General features: G+C 33.1%; 3 long non-coding RNA genes across 4 annotated transcripts; all 3 read left to right on the plus strand.

Moving 5' to 3' along the window:
- The first annotated feature begins 1,801 nt into the window (after positions 1–1,801).
- On the plus strand, positions 1,802–4,379 carry LOC146935861 (uncharacterized). 2 transcript variants are annotated; one of them, XR_015030388.1, is made up of 4 exons: positions 1,802–1,939; positions 3,673–3,755; positions 3,843–3,955; positions 4,116–4,379. It is a non-coding gene; the product is annotated as an uncharacterized LOC146935861 (long non-coding RNA). The 2 variants fall into 2 exon arrangements; XR_015030387.1 differs by having other exon boundaries at positions 1,819–1,939; positions 3,646–3,755.
- Positions 4,380–7,672: 3,293 nt separating this feature from the next.
- LOC146935862 (uncharacterized) lies at positions 7,673–11,413 on the plus strand. Its single transcript, XR_015033106.1, has 5 exons — positions 7,673–7,937; positions 8,101–8,202; positions 9,968–10,359; positions 10,502–10,575; positions 11,278–11,413. It is a non-coding gene; the product is annotated as an uncharacterized LOC146935862 (long non-coding RNA).
- An 824-nt stretch (positions 11,414–12,237) lies between these two features.
- Positions 12,238–13,577, plus strand: LOC146935863 (uncharacterized). Its single transcript, XR_015033107.1, has 2 exons — positions 12,238–12,476; positions 12,919–13,577. It is a non-coding gene; the product is annotated as an uncharacterized LOC146935863 (long non-coding RNA).
- The last annotated feature ends 365 nt before the right edge of the window (positions 13,578–13,942 follow it).

Consider the following 13,942-nt stretch of genomic DNA (forward strand, 5'->3'; position numbering starts at 1 on the left):
ACAAGAAAATATTATTAACACAGTTTTGAATATTCAATCCATGTAGATGTCATCAAGTCCATATTTCAACAAACCTTTTATAATACTCAAATCTCCAATTTATTTGACAGAGAAGTCTCCGAGGACATGCATAAAACAAATTTTTATTTTACACCAGTTAGTCAATGTACTCGGTTCATTCTGCTTTCATTTTTCTGTTGTCAATTTTTCTGCATTTTTTGGGTACTGTTTGTAGTTCTTTCTAGACCTGGCTGTGTGGTACTGGTGTAGTGGCTGTGTGATTACTTACCAAGCAAATGTGCTTCTTGACTCGCTACTCAATACATCTTGTGCATTGGTTTGAAAGAGCAATTATTCACAACTCATGACTAATATACCATGAAATTACAATTGCTCAAAGGACAATGATTGTTAACAATTAAAATCAAGCACATAACTCAACGGACCTAACCTGTAATAGCCACACTAAACGTATCTAGAAAGTTTAGCGTGTGCATTAGTTTAGTATTGGTTACATTAAAATTTACAACATTAAAACTTCGAATGAATATTTTATACAACAATATGCGTTCGTACAATAAAAATATTACTCAGCTTTTCTAAAAACATAACAACGCGTCCTTGCATATCCATATCATCCTGCAGCGGGTACGAACGAACACTTGCTGGAACATCCATCCAGCTACTAGCTTGCTATCCAACCTGTTTATCTGAAACAAAATAAGGATTGGGATGAGACATAATGTCTCAGTGAGTTCTACCTAATCCTAGGCTATGGGTAACCTCGGGGGAAACCTACGGTCACCATGTGTCTACAATACAACCTGCCGGTTGATTATACGTGTGTGGGGACTTGCTTACTTAGATGGTCGTGCATACTAGGGCCGTCATAAGATTCTTCTTACCTTGTTGTAGGCTTCACTTCTTATACGTGTCATGGCGGTTAAGGGGAATCTAAAACCGCTTCACCAAGAATACGCTCTACGTATCGAGGCCTAAGTATTACATAATCATGACAAGATTCTAGACCGGACGATTAGGGGAAACCTAAGATCGTCTTCGGCATATCTTTCTCTACTTGCTCTATTCACTACTACAAAATTGGGAAAATATAGCGCCTCATAAATAGCGCTTTTAACACTAAAGCGCTATAAATTAAAACACGGAGGTCTTAGCTAGCGCTTTTTTGAAAAAACGCTATTTATGCTTCTAAGTTTATATAGCGTTTTGTCGAGAAAGCGCCAACATAAGTTCAACAAAAATAATAAATATTTAATAAAAAAAAAGGATTAATCATATATGGCGCTTTTGATGGAAAGCGCTAAAAATGAATCAACATTACATAGCGCTTAATAAGCGCTAGTATAACCTCGAGAAAGATAGCGCTTATAGCTTAAAAACAAGCGCTATTTTTAAAGAAATTTGATGTAGCTGAGTGGTAAAGCATTAACTCCTTTTTCTTTTCTTCAGGTTCCCTATCCCTGTTCAATTCCTTGTGTTGTGTATTTTGATGTTTTTACTTTTTTTAAAAAAAAAAAAACGCTTTGAACTAGTGGTATAACCTTTCAATTTTTTTTAAGAAAAAGCAAGTGCAGTATAAAAGCACACGTTTTTTTTTATATATATTTTTATTAATATATCACCTAAAATTATGGGATTTTGATCAATATATCACCTAAAAAACTGTCCAGATCCCACTAAAATATTGCTTGCCTTCAAACTTTTCCAAAAAACGTAACATACCCCTCTCCCTCCAAAAAAATTGGTTTTCCTCTCATCCCCCAAACCCTAAATCATAACCCCTTGCAGCAACCTCTCTCTGTCACGGCTCTCACTCTCTCACAACAACCTCTCTTTGTCAGGGATCTCACTCTCTCGCAGCAACCTCTCTCTCGGCTCTCTCTATCTCACGGAAATCTGTCATTCTTAATTTCTCCAGGTATCTCTCTCTCACACCAATCTTTTATTCATTTTTGTTATGGATTTTATTTGGATTTAAACAATTGAATTTTTGTTCATTGTTTTAGTGTTGTGTTTGAAGTGGAATTTTAGTGTTAATTTTGGAATGCGTTTTTTGCAATAGGTAACAGGAACCTAATTAGACCTTTATTTTCTTATTGGGTTGAATTTAGTTGTGAGGTAACATGTAACAGGAACCTAATTAGACGTTCTTTTGCTTTGATTTGCTTATTGGGTTGAATTTAGTTGTGAGGGATTTCGTTTATCCCATAAACGTGTGTTTTTGATTAATTTATCCCATGCTTATGCATGTGAATCATAAAAAAATAAATATAATTATACGGTACCCCTTTTGCTTTTTGGAAAGATAAGAGTTTTGCTTTGCTAACATTTCTTAGTTCTCACAATCATCACTAAATAAATAGTATCTAAATGCTTCTCAATTTCTTTACTAATGCTGTTAATATAAAAGTTGCGGTTATTCTAGAGGGTTTGTTTGCCTTTAGCAGTTATAGTAAACATTGCAATTGCAATGGACAAATTAATGACTGATAAGGCACTAGTTAATCACTCATAGAAGAATTATAATAGTAATTTCACTATTTTGAAACAAGCTCTAGTGTGGTGAAATTCGAAATCTGTTATCTGTTGGTAGTCCTAAAGATAAAGTTTTGCAAGAGTTAATGTGGCCCCTGGAAGCACAAATATGTATAATAGTCTCTTGTTGACTCCAATAAACTAAACAGCCCTTAAAAATCTAACTAGCATAGAGTAGTTATCATTTTCATGAACACTGGAATTGGGGTTGAATTTGTTTTTTGATTGTCAAAGTCAGCACTCACAAAGTGTTTGACGAAATGTCTCAATAAGCAAAAGATCAAATAAGGTTAAATTTATCTCGTAAAAAAGTTTGATAGGGCCTGTACAAAACACCTGTGATTCAAGTCTTCCATTATTTCCCCCAAACTGTCTTCGAACATCACTGTATCTTGCAGCAATGCAAACAGCTCTCGACAAAGCAGTAGACGACAAAGCAGTAGATGCATCAGAGACAATGGTTTGTCTCACATATACCATAGTACCGTAAAGAGTATTAATTTATATACCATAGTACCGTAAAATACTCCTAGACCATTTTCATAGCTTTTTCATTTTCATGGCTGTGGTGTAGAAGCATAGTGTCTTATACCTTATCCATGTTTAGGACCAGATCTTGTAGCTTTCTCATATGCTCACTAATTTTAGTCCTTCTAACCTGAAGTCAATTTAATGGTGTGTTAAGAATATTAATTTATATATATATATATATATATATATATATATAGTTAGTAAACTCAAATAATATGAACCTCAATGTACATATAGTTATAAAGTTATTAACAGCTCCTAAAGTTGCCATTCCTCTCATACTAACATAACGTGCCAATTAAACTTGCATAACATCACTATAACAACCTATATGTTAATAAATTTTTGTGATTTTGAAGTTTAACTGAATTGTTTACCAAATTAAATAAAATAACTAATTCAACTTCAATTTTACTAGAACATGTTATGTTTAAAGTTAACTTATAAACTGTGATTCAACTTCAATTTTAGTGTTGTGCTTTGATTATATTATTTTAGTTAATTAATTACATGAACTGTGACATGTAGAATATATTCATGTGTTGTTATATATGGCAGAAAATGGTGCTTTGTGGCCTCGCCAAGAAAATGGTATAGATTGCGGGTATTTTGTGATGAGGTTTATGAAAGAGATTCTCATTTCAAAACTAAATGAGATTCCAAAGCTGGTATGTTATTTTTATATTAAAGTATAATATCTGTATATAATTAAGTTTATTAAGTAACATGGTTATTTTTTGTTATAATATATGCAGTACATTGATGGTTTCAAGTGTGTGACATACTCAAAAGATAAACTAAGAGAAATCCAAGAAGAATGGTTCAGTTCATGATCAGCCTATTAGTTATATGATATTTTTATGATAAGGTAATTTCATATTTCTAAATATATTTGCTAGAAGTGGTAGTGTTTTTAATTTATAATCTTGCTTTAATTTGTACTCATGATAAGTGGTACTTTAAATTTGTCTAAAATATAATATAGTTGCTTATTGCTTAATTAATGGTGTTTTCTGCTATATATGCAGGTGGTGGAGAGTGAACGAAATTTGGAAATGAATAATGATTTGTCTGCTTGTTTTGGATAAAAATTGTGAGACGACCAAGAAGATAGATGAAGATTGCATGCTACCATAAAAGATTTTGATTTTATGTTAACTAATTAGTTGTAACTTAGATATATTCATTTTTTTTTTTTGACAAACACTTAGAGATATTCATGTTACCATATTAGCAGCTATACATTTTTTATGATATATGTTTAAGTTTTATTTGATAAATAATAGTCTCAATTTTAATGTGCCAAAAATATATATATTTCCCTTAGAAAATTTATATATATATATATATATATATATATATATATATTAAATTAATAAAAAAAGCTATCTGTAAAATAAAATAAAAAATCTGACCAAAAAAAAATTAATGCTTTTCCTAGCGCTTTTTTCCTGTATAAAGCGCTTTCTAAACCTAGTGTTACATAGCGTTTTAAAACAAAAACGCTGTTTTTTTTTACCCCATTTAGATGGCGTTTATTATTGAAAGTGCTATCTAAGGAGAACCTTTGCTAGCACTTTTTGACAAAAAGCGCTATATAAACCCTGCTTTAGATAGCGCTTTATAAAGAAAAAAAGCGCTATATTACCTTTACCAGCGCTCTAAAAGCGCTAGCTAAAGCAAAAAAAAGCACTATATATAAGCCCATTTTTGTAGTAGTGATTGCATAAATACGCTGTGTCTAACAACATATTCTATCTTGCTATCATACTAGTTCATGACGAACTACGCCAAGGCTCTACTAATTCTTGACGATTTACGTCAAGGCGCTATGACATAACATAAACATGTCTAATAAATATGCATAGTCAAATTCATTAGGTTAGCGTTTAACAAACAAATAATATCTGAGTTCATTTTACGGAAAGCCCCGGGCGGAGTAAACCCGAACGCAATCTCTATCTAACCGAAGGAAACCTATCTAAGGTATAACCAATGGCACTCCCTCAGTGGCATGCGGGATCCTTACAGCTAACCCTGTTTCCTCAAGTGGAAAACCCCTAAGCCAACCTAGTGTGGACCACAAGGGACACGACACCTACATCATTAATAAAGTCTTGGTCTGTACATGCATGAGTATTAAATCTATACATTCTATCTCTTTTACCTCGGATCCTTAAACGATCCCATTAGAGGTAAACTATATGCTTGCTTAACTTTCTATGTGAATAGATATCTAATCGACTCACGTCTAATCATGCTTGCATGACCGTTCTAGTTACTATGCGAAGAGAATACTCTATCTCACTTCGCGTCTTATCAAGCATATACTAATGCATAGCATTCTATTTCTTTACTAACTATTCTAGTTCTTGACAAGCTATGTCAAGGCTCTACTTTCATTCCCTTTCTTATTGCTTACTACCCGAATAAACCGACTTAAACTCTCTTGTGCCTTTCTTGATGTACATGTTAAGATTACCATGATTCTTGATTCGATGATCATTTGATGTTATGTGCATCGATTGGATGATGTTTTGGGGTTATAAAGTTGTATATCGATGAAATAAATTCTTCGGATTGCACCACCGGCCCTAAAATAGGCCAACAAGCCAAAATAAAGTAGGCCTAAACAGAGAATTTCGCCATTAGCTAACTTTTCCTGGGCTGGTCCTGGAAACTTCACTATTAGCGAAAATTAAGATAATAGCGACTTTCTTCTGGGAAACTTCGCTATTAGCGAAAATTGAGCTAATAGCGACTTTCTTCTGGGAAACTTCGCTATTAGCGAAAATTGAGCTAATAGCGAGTTTCTTCGGGACTGTGGTGCATATTTTGCAATTTTGACCCAAAACTCGTCCAATTCGATCTTGCAATGCACTATGAACATCCAGCAACTTATATATCATTATAAAACATCTTTCATGGCAATTTTAACATGAACAAAGCAAGATCAAAGGCAAGGGAACATAACTCTTATTTTCCTAAAATTAACATAATACATGTTTTTCTTGCAAAATCAAACACATAATCCCAAAGGTGGGTTCTATCTAAGAACTCACATGAAATATGCAGCATCTAACAAGCTTAGATCCATCTTTCCCTATTTCAAACGCTAGCTTCAAGTTCTTCAATCATACATCAAAGCCACACTAGATTCTTTTCTTATTGATGTTTCTTGTCCATGAAGTTGCCTTGATCCTTGCTTGATCCCTTATTGCTTAAAACTTGAGATGATAGAGGAATTAGATAGGGAGGGGGCGGCCTCTTAGAGAGAGGGAGGAGAGAAATCTTTCTCTCAAAACCTAGAGAGAGAAAGTGAAATGAAAATGAGGGAAAAATGGCCCTTGTGGCCTTAAATACCCTTGCGGCTTATTCGCATCTGGCCTGGCACTGATACATAACCTCATACTTAACTGACATCACGTAATAAACATTCTCCCTTATACTTACTTTCCATGAACTTCGTCCTCTTGCACGTTTGACTGGTAATATACCAATACTGACAAGCGGGATATTACATAACCTAACCACACAGATATTGCCTCTACTATTTAATCAATCAAAAAAATTAAACCAAAATAGAATAGAAAGGTTAACCAATTGTGTAACCAACTTTGTTAATATATTTGAAAGAATAGAAAAAGTCATAGCTAAAATTGAACTAAAAAAAGATAAGGGAAACAAATTCAAAATCAGAGTTCAACAATTTAAAAACTAAAAATGATATATGGAGTATTATGAATTAGAAATGGGTTTTAAAACATTGAATGAAAAACCAAATTATAAGTGATAGTTCATAAAGTAGATGTAGCCATGCCGAGGTTATAGGATAGGTAACAAAGATGTGATTAATGAAAACAAACAGCACAAAAAAAAACAAATTAAATATGTTTCAGACAAACATAATCGAAGAGAAGTTGCATAAAATAGGTATTTAACACTAAATGGGCTAAATACATAACATCTTAAATATAACTTAATTGAATGTAAGTTAAAAAAGAATCAAATCAAAAGCAGTTTATGTAAGTTAAAAAAGAATCAAATCAAAAGCAGTTTAGACACAAATCTTTTAACCAACTTCCACGAAAAAGGTATTTAACACATGAGAAATTCTTGCATGCAAACGCACCTAACACATAAGGTTTACAAACATCCACTAATAACTTGACACCTCATTTTTTATTTATTTATGTTAAAAAATAAAATAAAAAAGAGTTGGAAATATCGTGCAGCATTTCTCTCTCGTGTGGTGGAAAACGATTTTTTCTTCTTTTGTTTTCTCTTCTGTATAACTATTGTAGCAAACTATCACTACAAGAAAATATCAGTATTACTACCAAATTATTGCTACGGTCAGATGTTCAAGTAAATTAGTGGTTGATTGGATGTGCTTTTACGACTAATAGTTGTTCGTTCTTTTTTACAGCATTTGTTTAGTTTCTTATTTTATTTTTAATTAATTCAAAAGATATTCTTTCAAAATTTTATTCAGAATAAAAAACGTTTTATATTTTATACAAAACATTTTATATTTTATAAAACAAAAAAAGTTAACCTTTTCATTTATTATTTTCTCTCTTTCTCTCTCTTCCCGTTGTAATCTCTCTCCGTGCAGTTCCACCGTTACGGTTATCGGCACCACCGTTGTGGTTCACCGCACCACTGATGAGGCTCATCTCACCACCAATAAGGCTGATCGCACCACCGTCGCGGCTCGTGGACCATCGGTTTTTCAGATCTAGACCTCGCTACCTTGCTACCTCAGTCACGAAGATTCATATTCTCGCTCCATAGTTTTTCACGTTCTCATTCACAAAGATTCGCATTCTCGCTCCATAGCTTTTCTGGTATCGATCTGAAACCTTTTTGTGTTTGTAGTGTATTTGTCATACTTTTGATTCACATTTGGACTAATTTCCCCAATCCTGAACCGTAATTTTCAAATTATCATTTCTAATTTGATGCATTGATTTGATTTAACATTTTTTGTGTACGTTTTATTTGGTATAGGTTTGGGATACTGTTAGTATTACTGTATTTTGGTTTTGGTTGTTGATCAGAGAAGCATACAACAGAGATGGTGCAGAGGCAATAGTCTGTAGGACTACTAAGGTAAGCTTGCAATCCATAATAGGAACTTGAGCTTTAATTTTCAAGTAGTTTTTTCCAATTGTACTTTAATTGTGATTCCAATCGTGTAATCAATCACTTGTTAGCATTTAAAATAACTTGTAACATGACTTGGTATTAAAGCTTTCACATAAACTTGTTTTGATTATGTGAACCATACTGAATTTTTGTCTTTCTTGATTCTATTGGTAATCTAAGAATGTTAAATAAATTTTGAATTTTGATGATGTTTTGGAAAATGAGATTTTGTTCGATTAAAAACCTTAGGACTAGTGAGAAGTTTAAATCTAACAATGATTAATGTGTTTGCAACGCCGAAAAAATTTGTTGTTTTAATTGGGTCAGAGTTAATAGACTATGTTCAATGGGGTTAGAGTAGAGTAATGAGGCTTAATTTCATGCGTTTGTGTAGCCTCTATACATTAAGTTTCTGCACAAGTTCATATTTTCTTCCTTTGGACGTGGTTATTCAAATCTTCTCTTTTTGGAAAAAATAAAAAAAAATGAAGTTATCATCTTCTAAGGGTTAATTTGGTTAGTTAATACATGATCTTTGTTCATGGGGATACATGATCTTTCTATTGAATTTACTCTATAAGCCACATTTCCAATACATGCATATTTATGAAATAGTAGTTATGATTTGTTTCATAATCAGATGAACTTCGTAGATCATGGTTATTGTTATTGCATTCTATTTTACAATTATTCTGCGGTGATGATCCCTTCATGATCCAACATAATTAACACTATATGGCAATAAGGTGATGGGTTTGAATGGAAATCCTGTTTCAACATATAGTGTCTTTTCTTCATTTATTTTGCTTAAGTAAAATAATAACATCATTCTAGCTTCTTCTTACTTAGTGCATCATCATGTAACATTAAAACATGGTGTGCATGTTATTTCACTTAGTTTGGACTTAAATATCTGGTTTTACTTGTTCTTTCCAACACCAATGAGTCACTTATAGCCTGACATGCTATCACATTTACGTATTTTCACTTAAAAGTTTTTGTTTGTTAGCTCTGTAGTTTACTGTGGCTCAAGTGGTTTAAGGATGTAAGCACACTTTAGGTGGATACCGACGGTCCTTCGGTAGCTGCTGTCTATAGTCATTGTCGTCTCATCTCGTGCTAGAAGTTGTGGGACAGAATCAGTCAGTCATTAGTCTGTTATGAAACATTGTTCTTTGCATGAACTAAGAATCAACTGGGTTTTTGAGGGGCTAAATCACTCTCTGCTCCCCGAGTCCCCGTTAAGCTGTATTAGGTTATATATGTTTATGACTGTCATAGATGGTATAATATTACTTTATGTAAGATATAAAGTGCGACTGTGAGGGCCAGCCGGAGTGGGCTGGAGGGAGCAAGAGTGGGAGAAGTGCAATTCTTTTTTCTTTTTTCCCTTCCCCTTTTTATGTGTAAATAAAGTTTTATACTCTCAAATCTCTAGAGTCCATGACACAGTTTACATTCATTTATGCCATCTTCTCTATCACTTCTGTTCATTATCAGTTTTTATTGCAATATTTTGATCAGCAACCACTTCAGCTTTAACTCAACAAGGGATTAATATTTGGTAGATTTCTTGCATCTAATCTCTGGTTAAGGGCAGCTAAATTATTGATTGTTGATTAAATAGTTCTTCTTTATTAGTGTAAATATTAACAAATGTTTCTTCTATCTTGCGTGCTGTCACTTTTAACAAGAGCTTCATTCTGTTTTGAAATATGGTTTTGTTCAGATCCTTTAATTTTATAGGCGATGAAGTGTAGAAAATGCATAATCAAATTGAACAGTTGCAAGCTGATCCTTTTATTTTATAGGCGATGCAAGTGGACCATTTGAGGAGATTCAGGTACATCATTATTTTACGGAGTAATTTCTGCAATTTGTGATGCTGCTTCATATTTCGAGGCATTAAGAAGCTTTGTGAACTAAGTCCTCCACTTCAATTTTCTCTATAACTATGATCTGAATGATTTATATTATTAGAATTCGTTCGCTAGTTAACCTTTTTCATCTGTCCATTAACTTACATGTGTCACTGCCATCCTTTTCACTTGGGTTGCCAGCGTACTATGTCCTTGCTCTGTCTGAATCATCTTCTAACTTGTATCACTTTGATGGCATCAGGTCAGTGGCTGAGACCCCATGTACCACTCTCTCTCTTCGTCCAAATACACAAACAACTGAACACAATGTTTTGTTTGGTGTTCTTTATTTTCATTGACAAATCATATTTTGCTTAGCTTGGATCCACCTTCTCTATATATAGATATGGAAACCAAGTTTACACTAATGAGCTAGACTCTTTATGGAGATTCCTGATCCAAATGGTTAGGTTATGAGGTACACACCTTCCAATCCTTCTCATTTTCAAATTTGGCTCAGATTAATATATGTTGCTTAAAGAAATTTATAATGTTTCAAGATTTTATCCATACATGATATACGTCCACTCTTGTCCTTTTGCATTATTGCATGTTTAGAGTTGTAGTGAACTGAACTTCAACTACATTGAAATTAAACTTGATTCATGCACGAGTTACTAAAGTATTGTTGAACTAGCAGTGATGTCAAAGTATTAAGATTCATGCACGAGTTACTAAAGTATTGTTGAACTTGATATTTTCTTGCTACTTTTCTATGATCTATTACTTGTGGTTGAATTTTTCATATATGCAAATATTGTTTTCTAAAATTATAACATGTATCATCATCTATGTTATCTGAAGTTTCATTTATATATCCATTGAATTCAATACTTTCACCTGATGACCTTATTGTTTTGACTTTGATATTTATTGAGTTTCTATAGCATCCAAAGTTGAAATTGTGTGTTTATAGTTGTTTGTGGAAGTTGTTTTGCACATGATAAGCTTTGAATTCTTGAGTTTATTATATTGCTTGGGCTGAGTCTTTACATTCCTGCGTTTGTAAGATTAAAAAAAATATTTCTGAGTTTATTATATTACTTGGGCCAGTACTTGTTGAAATTTTATTACTGAAGAATAACTTAACTAGTAATTTGATATATCGTTATTGTTTTAGTTTCCACAAGATCAAGACGGAGCTGAGTGTAAGTCTATGTTCATAGATGCCGAGTGAAAATTTAGGCCTCAACGACTCGTACATATAGGTATATTGAATGTTAGATAGCTTTGCTGCCTTGTGTCTGAAATGTGCGCTCACTACTTATATTTCTTAATGCTACAGGCCTCAACGACTCGTACATAGAGGTATATTGACTCGTACATATAGGCCTCAATGACAATGTCTTCTCGAGGTTACTATGTATTAGAGCATATTGATAATAGTTTTTATTATCAACTCATTTGGGCCATGTTCTTTAGCAATGTTTTTAAATCCTGTCATTACCGTTCCTTTGGCATGATCATTTCCTATGATGTAGAGGCTTTTTACCCACACGATGTTGAGGCTTTTTAACAAGATCCCCTGTTCTAACAACAAGCAATTGAAGTCCACATGTCGTTTAAAAAATGACTAGTTTATTAATTTGTTATTTGGATACTTAGCATGCCTTTATATTGTACTCAATATGAGCTTTTATCATGCAGCAATAAGTGAACTCTTGTTTTCTTTTTCTGTGGGTGAATTGTTCAATTAATGACACATGAATTACATTTCTTTCATGTATGTACAGTTGAATTTGTTGCATCACATCTATATATCTGAATTCTGATATGGTTGATTGGTGCTCATAAGCCAATTAATGAGTTTAATCATACAAGAAAAAATAATAGTTTGGAGTTGATTGAAACTCTGCATATTAATTTCTTGTTTCATTTTTCTGTTTTCCAAACGCTTTGATAACATGTTAATTGACATTTAAGGCTCAAGTAGAAGCTTTGATAACATGTTCGTTGGCATTTAAGGCTCAAGGAGAAGCTTTGATCTTGAACTGAAATTAACTTACATCCACCATGTTAGCAATGGAAGAGATACTATGTGAATTTTTATTGAAATTATTTACAAGAACAATTTCTGGTATTTGAAATAAATTTTTATTGAAATTATTTACAAGAGCTATCTGAACTTTAGTTTGGTAGGTCTTTGGGAGTATTATGTGAAGCTCAATATTTTCAAAATGTCATGGGTGTTCCAATTTTCTTCCTTGTAGGTGGCTGCAGTATTTAGCAAGTTTCTAACGCTTACTCATGAAGCGCGAAAAACAATTTGCATCTGGAAAAATAACCAACTTGATGGCTGTCGACGCTGAGTCACTTCAGGTATGATTCTGATTTTGCTAGCTGGTTGTGAACCTTTGGGGAGCTGTCTTGTTGCATAGTTTTTAAAGCAATTTGGGACTGATTTTGGGTTGTATTAGGAAAGCATTGAAATTAAGTTCAAATTTAGAATCATTGAATTGGCCTTTATTTGATTAGTCAACTTAATCTGCAGCTTATAAAATAAGTGCGTATCATGATATAGTAATGCAAATTTCTGTAAGCAAGTACTTCCTCTATTAACCTCAAGGTCACACCAGCCCCAAACCATTTGTCATTTGGTGACATTTATTTTTGTTTAACCATCTGATTTGTTTGATTACTTCTCGACATTTGTTTTCCATTTGCACCATATAATGCCCTTTCTAAAGAACTTGTTAGAATTGATTTTTCTCAAACATTGTTTTTGTTCCCGTATCTGAATTTTCTAAATAATGCATTGTAGAGTCACCATTTGAGTTTCGTGCGCTGGAGGTGGCCTTAGAAGCCATTTGTAGATTTCTTGCTGCATGTACAACTGAGTTGTATATGGCTGCTTATCCTGCATTAGATGAACTTTCCTCCAAGGTACACATATAATTGAATCCTTTATCTTGTCTCAGTTTCATATAAGCCGCCCTCTTCTGATATATAATAAGCTAACAAATAAGAAGCTTCATTAAAAGTGGTTGAGAAGATTTTTCTTTCTTTCAGTTCATATATCTTATGCTTTTAATTTCTTGTACTTATCATCATTGGGGACAAAGCTGGTAACAGAATGTTGATCTCTTCTTTCTTTAGCTTCTTGCTGAGTGTATATCTTCAGATGGTACCAAGGATAGTAGTTTGAATGAGCCAAATTCATCTACAGCTTGCCAAGAAGCTTTGATAAACAATACTTTTTTTCATGTATAAGCTTAATTTTTGTTATAATAGGTAGAATCTCATGTATAAGCTCCACTCTTGAATGAGCCAATTCATTAAATAATACTATGTGCTCAACTCACATGTATAAGCTCAATCCATTAATTGATTGGTAGTGATTTAAATGTTTTTTTTTTTAAAGGTTAAAAGGTCCTAATTGCTAGGATCCATTAAAGAAAATTTTGTTAAATTTCTGCTGTAGATTTGCTATGGAATTGCTACGCCAAGTCTTAGTTATGTTACTGTAAATTTGTTGCGAAATTGCTATGATAAGTCATGGTTATTTTGCTGCGGAAAATTAATTTTGAATGCTTTTCTGCTGCGGATTAACTAAATTTTTGCTAGGATTTATGTTTTACTAGCTACGGATTTACTAAGAAATAATTCCCTAGCAAATTTGTCTCTCAATCCATGCTACGGCCGAATCAATAGGTATTCCCTAGCATTTCTCTAGCTAAACTCGTTTGCTAGGAATTAGCTGCGAATTAGCTCCAGAAATGAGCGTAGCAAATCACATATTTTCTTGTAGTGTATTTCCATAATTTCTTCCACCCTCATATCACCAA

Source organism: Medicago sativa, chromosome 3, assembly GCF_051527215.1.
Source record: "Medicago sativa cultivar Bolivia chromosome 3, Bolivia_mono, whole genome shotgun sequence".
Taxonomy (NCBI): domain Eukaryota; kingdom Viridiplantae; phylum Streptophyta; class Magnoliopsida; order Fabales; family Fabaceae; genus Medicago; species Medicago sativa.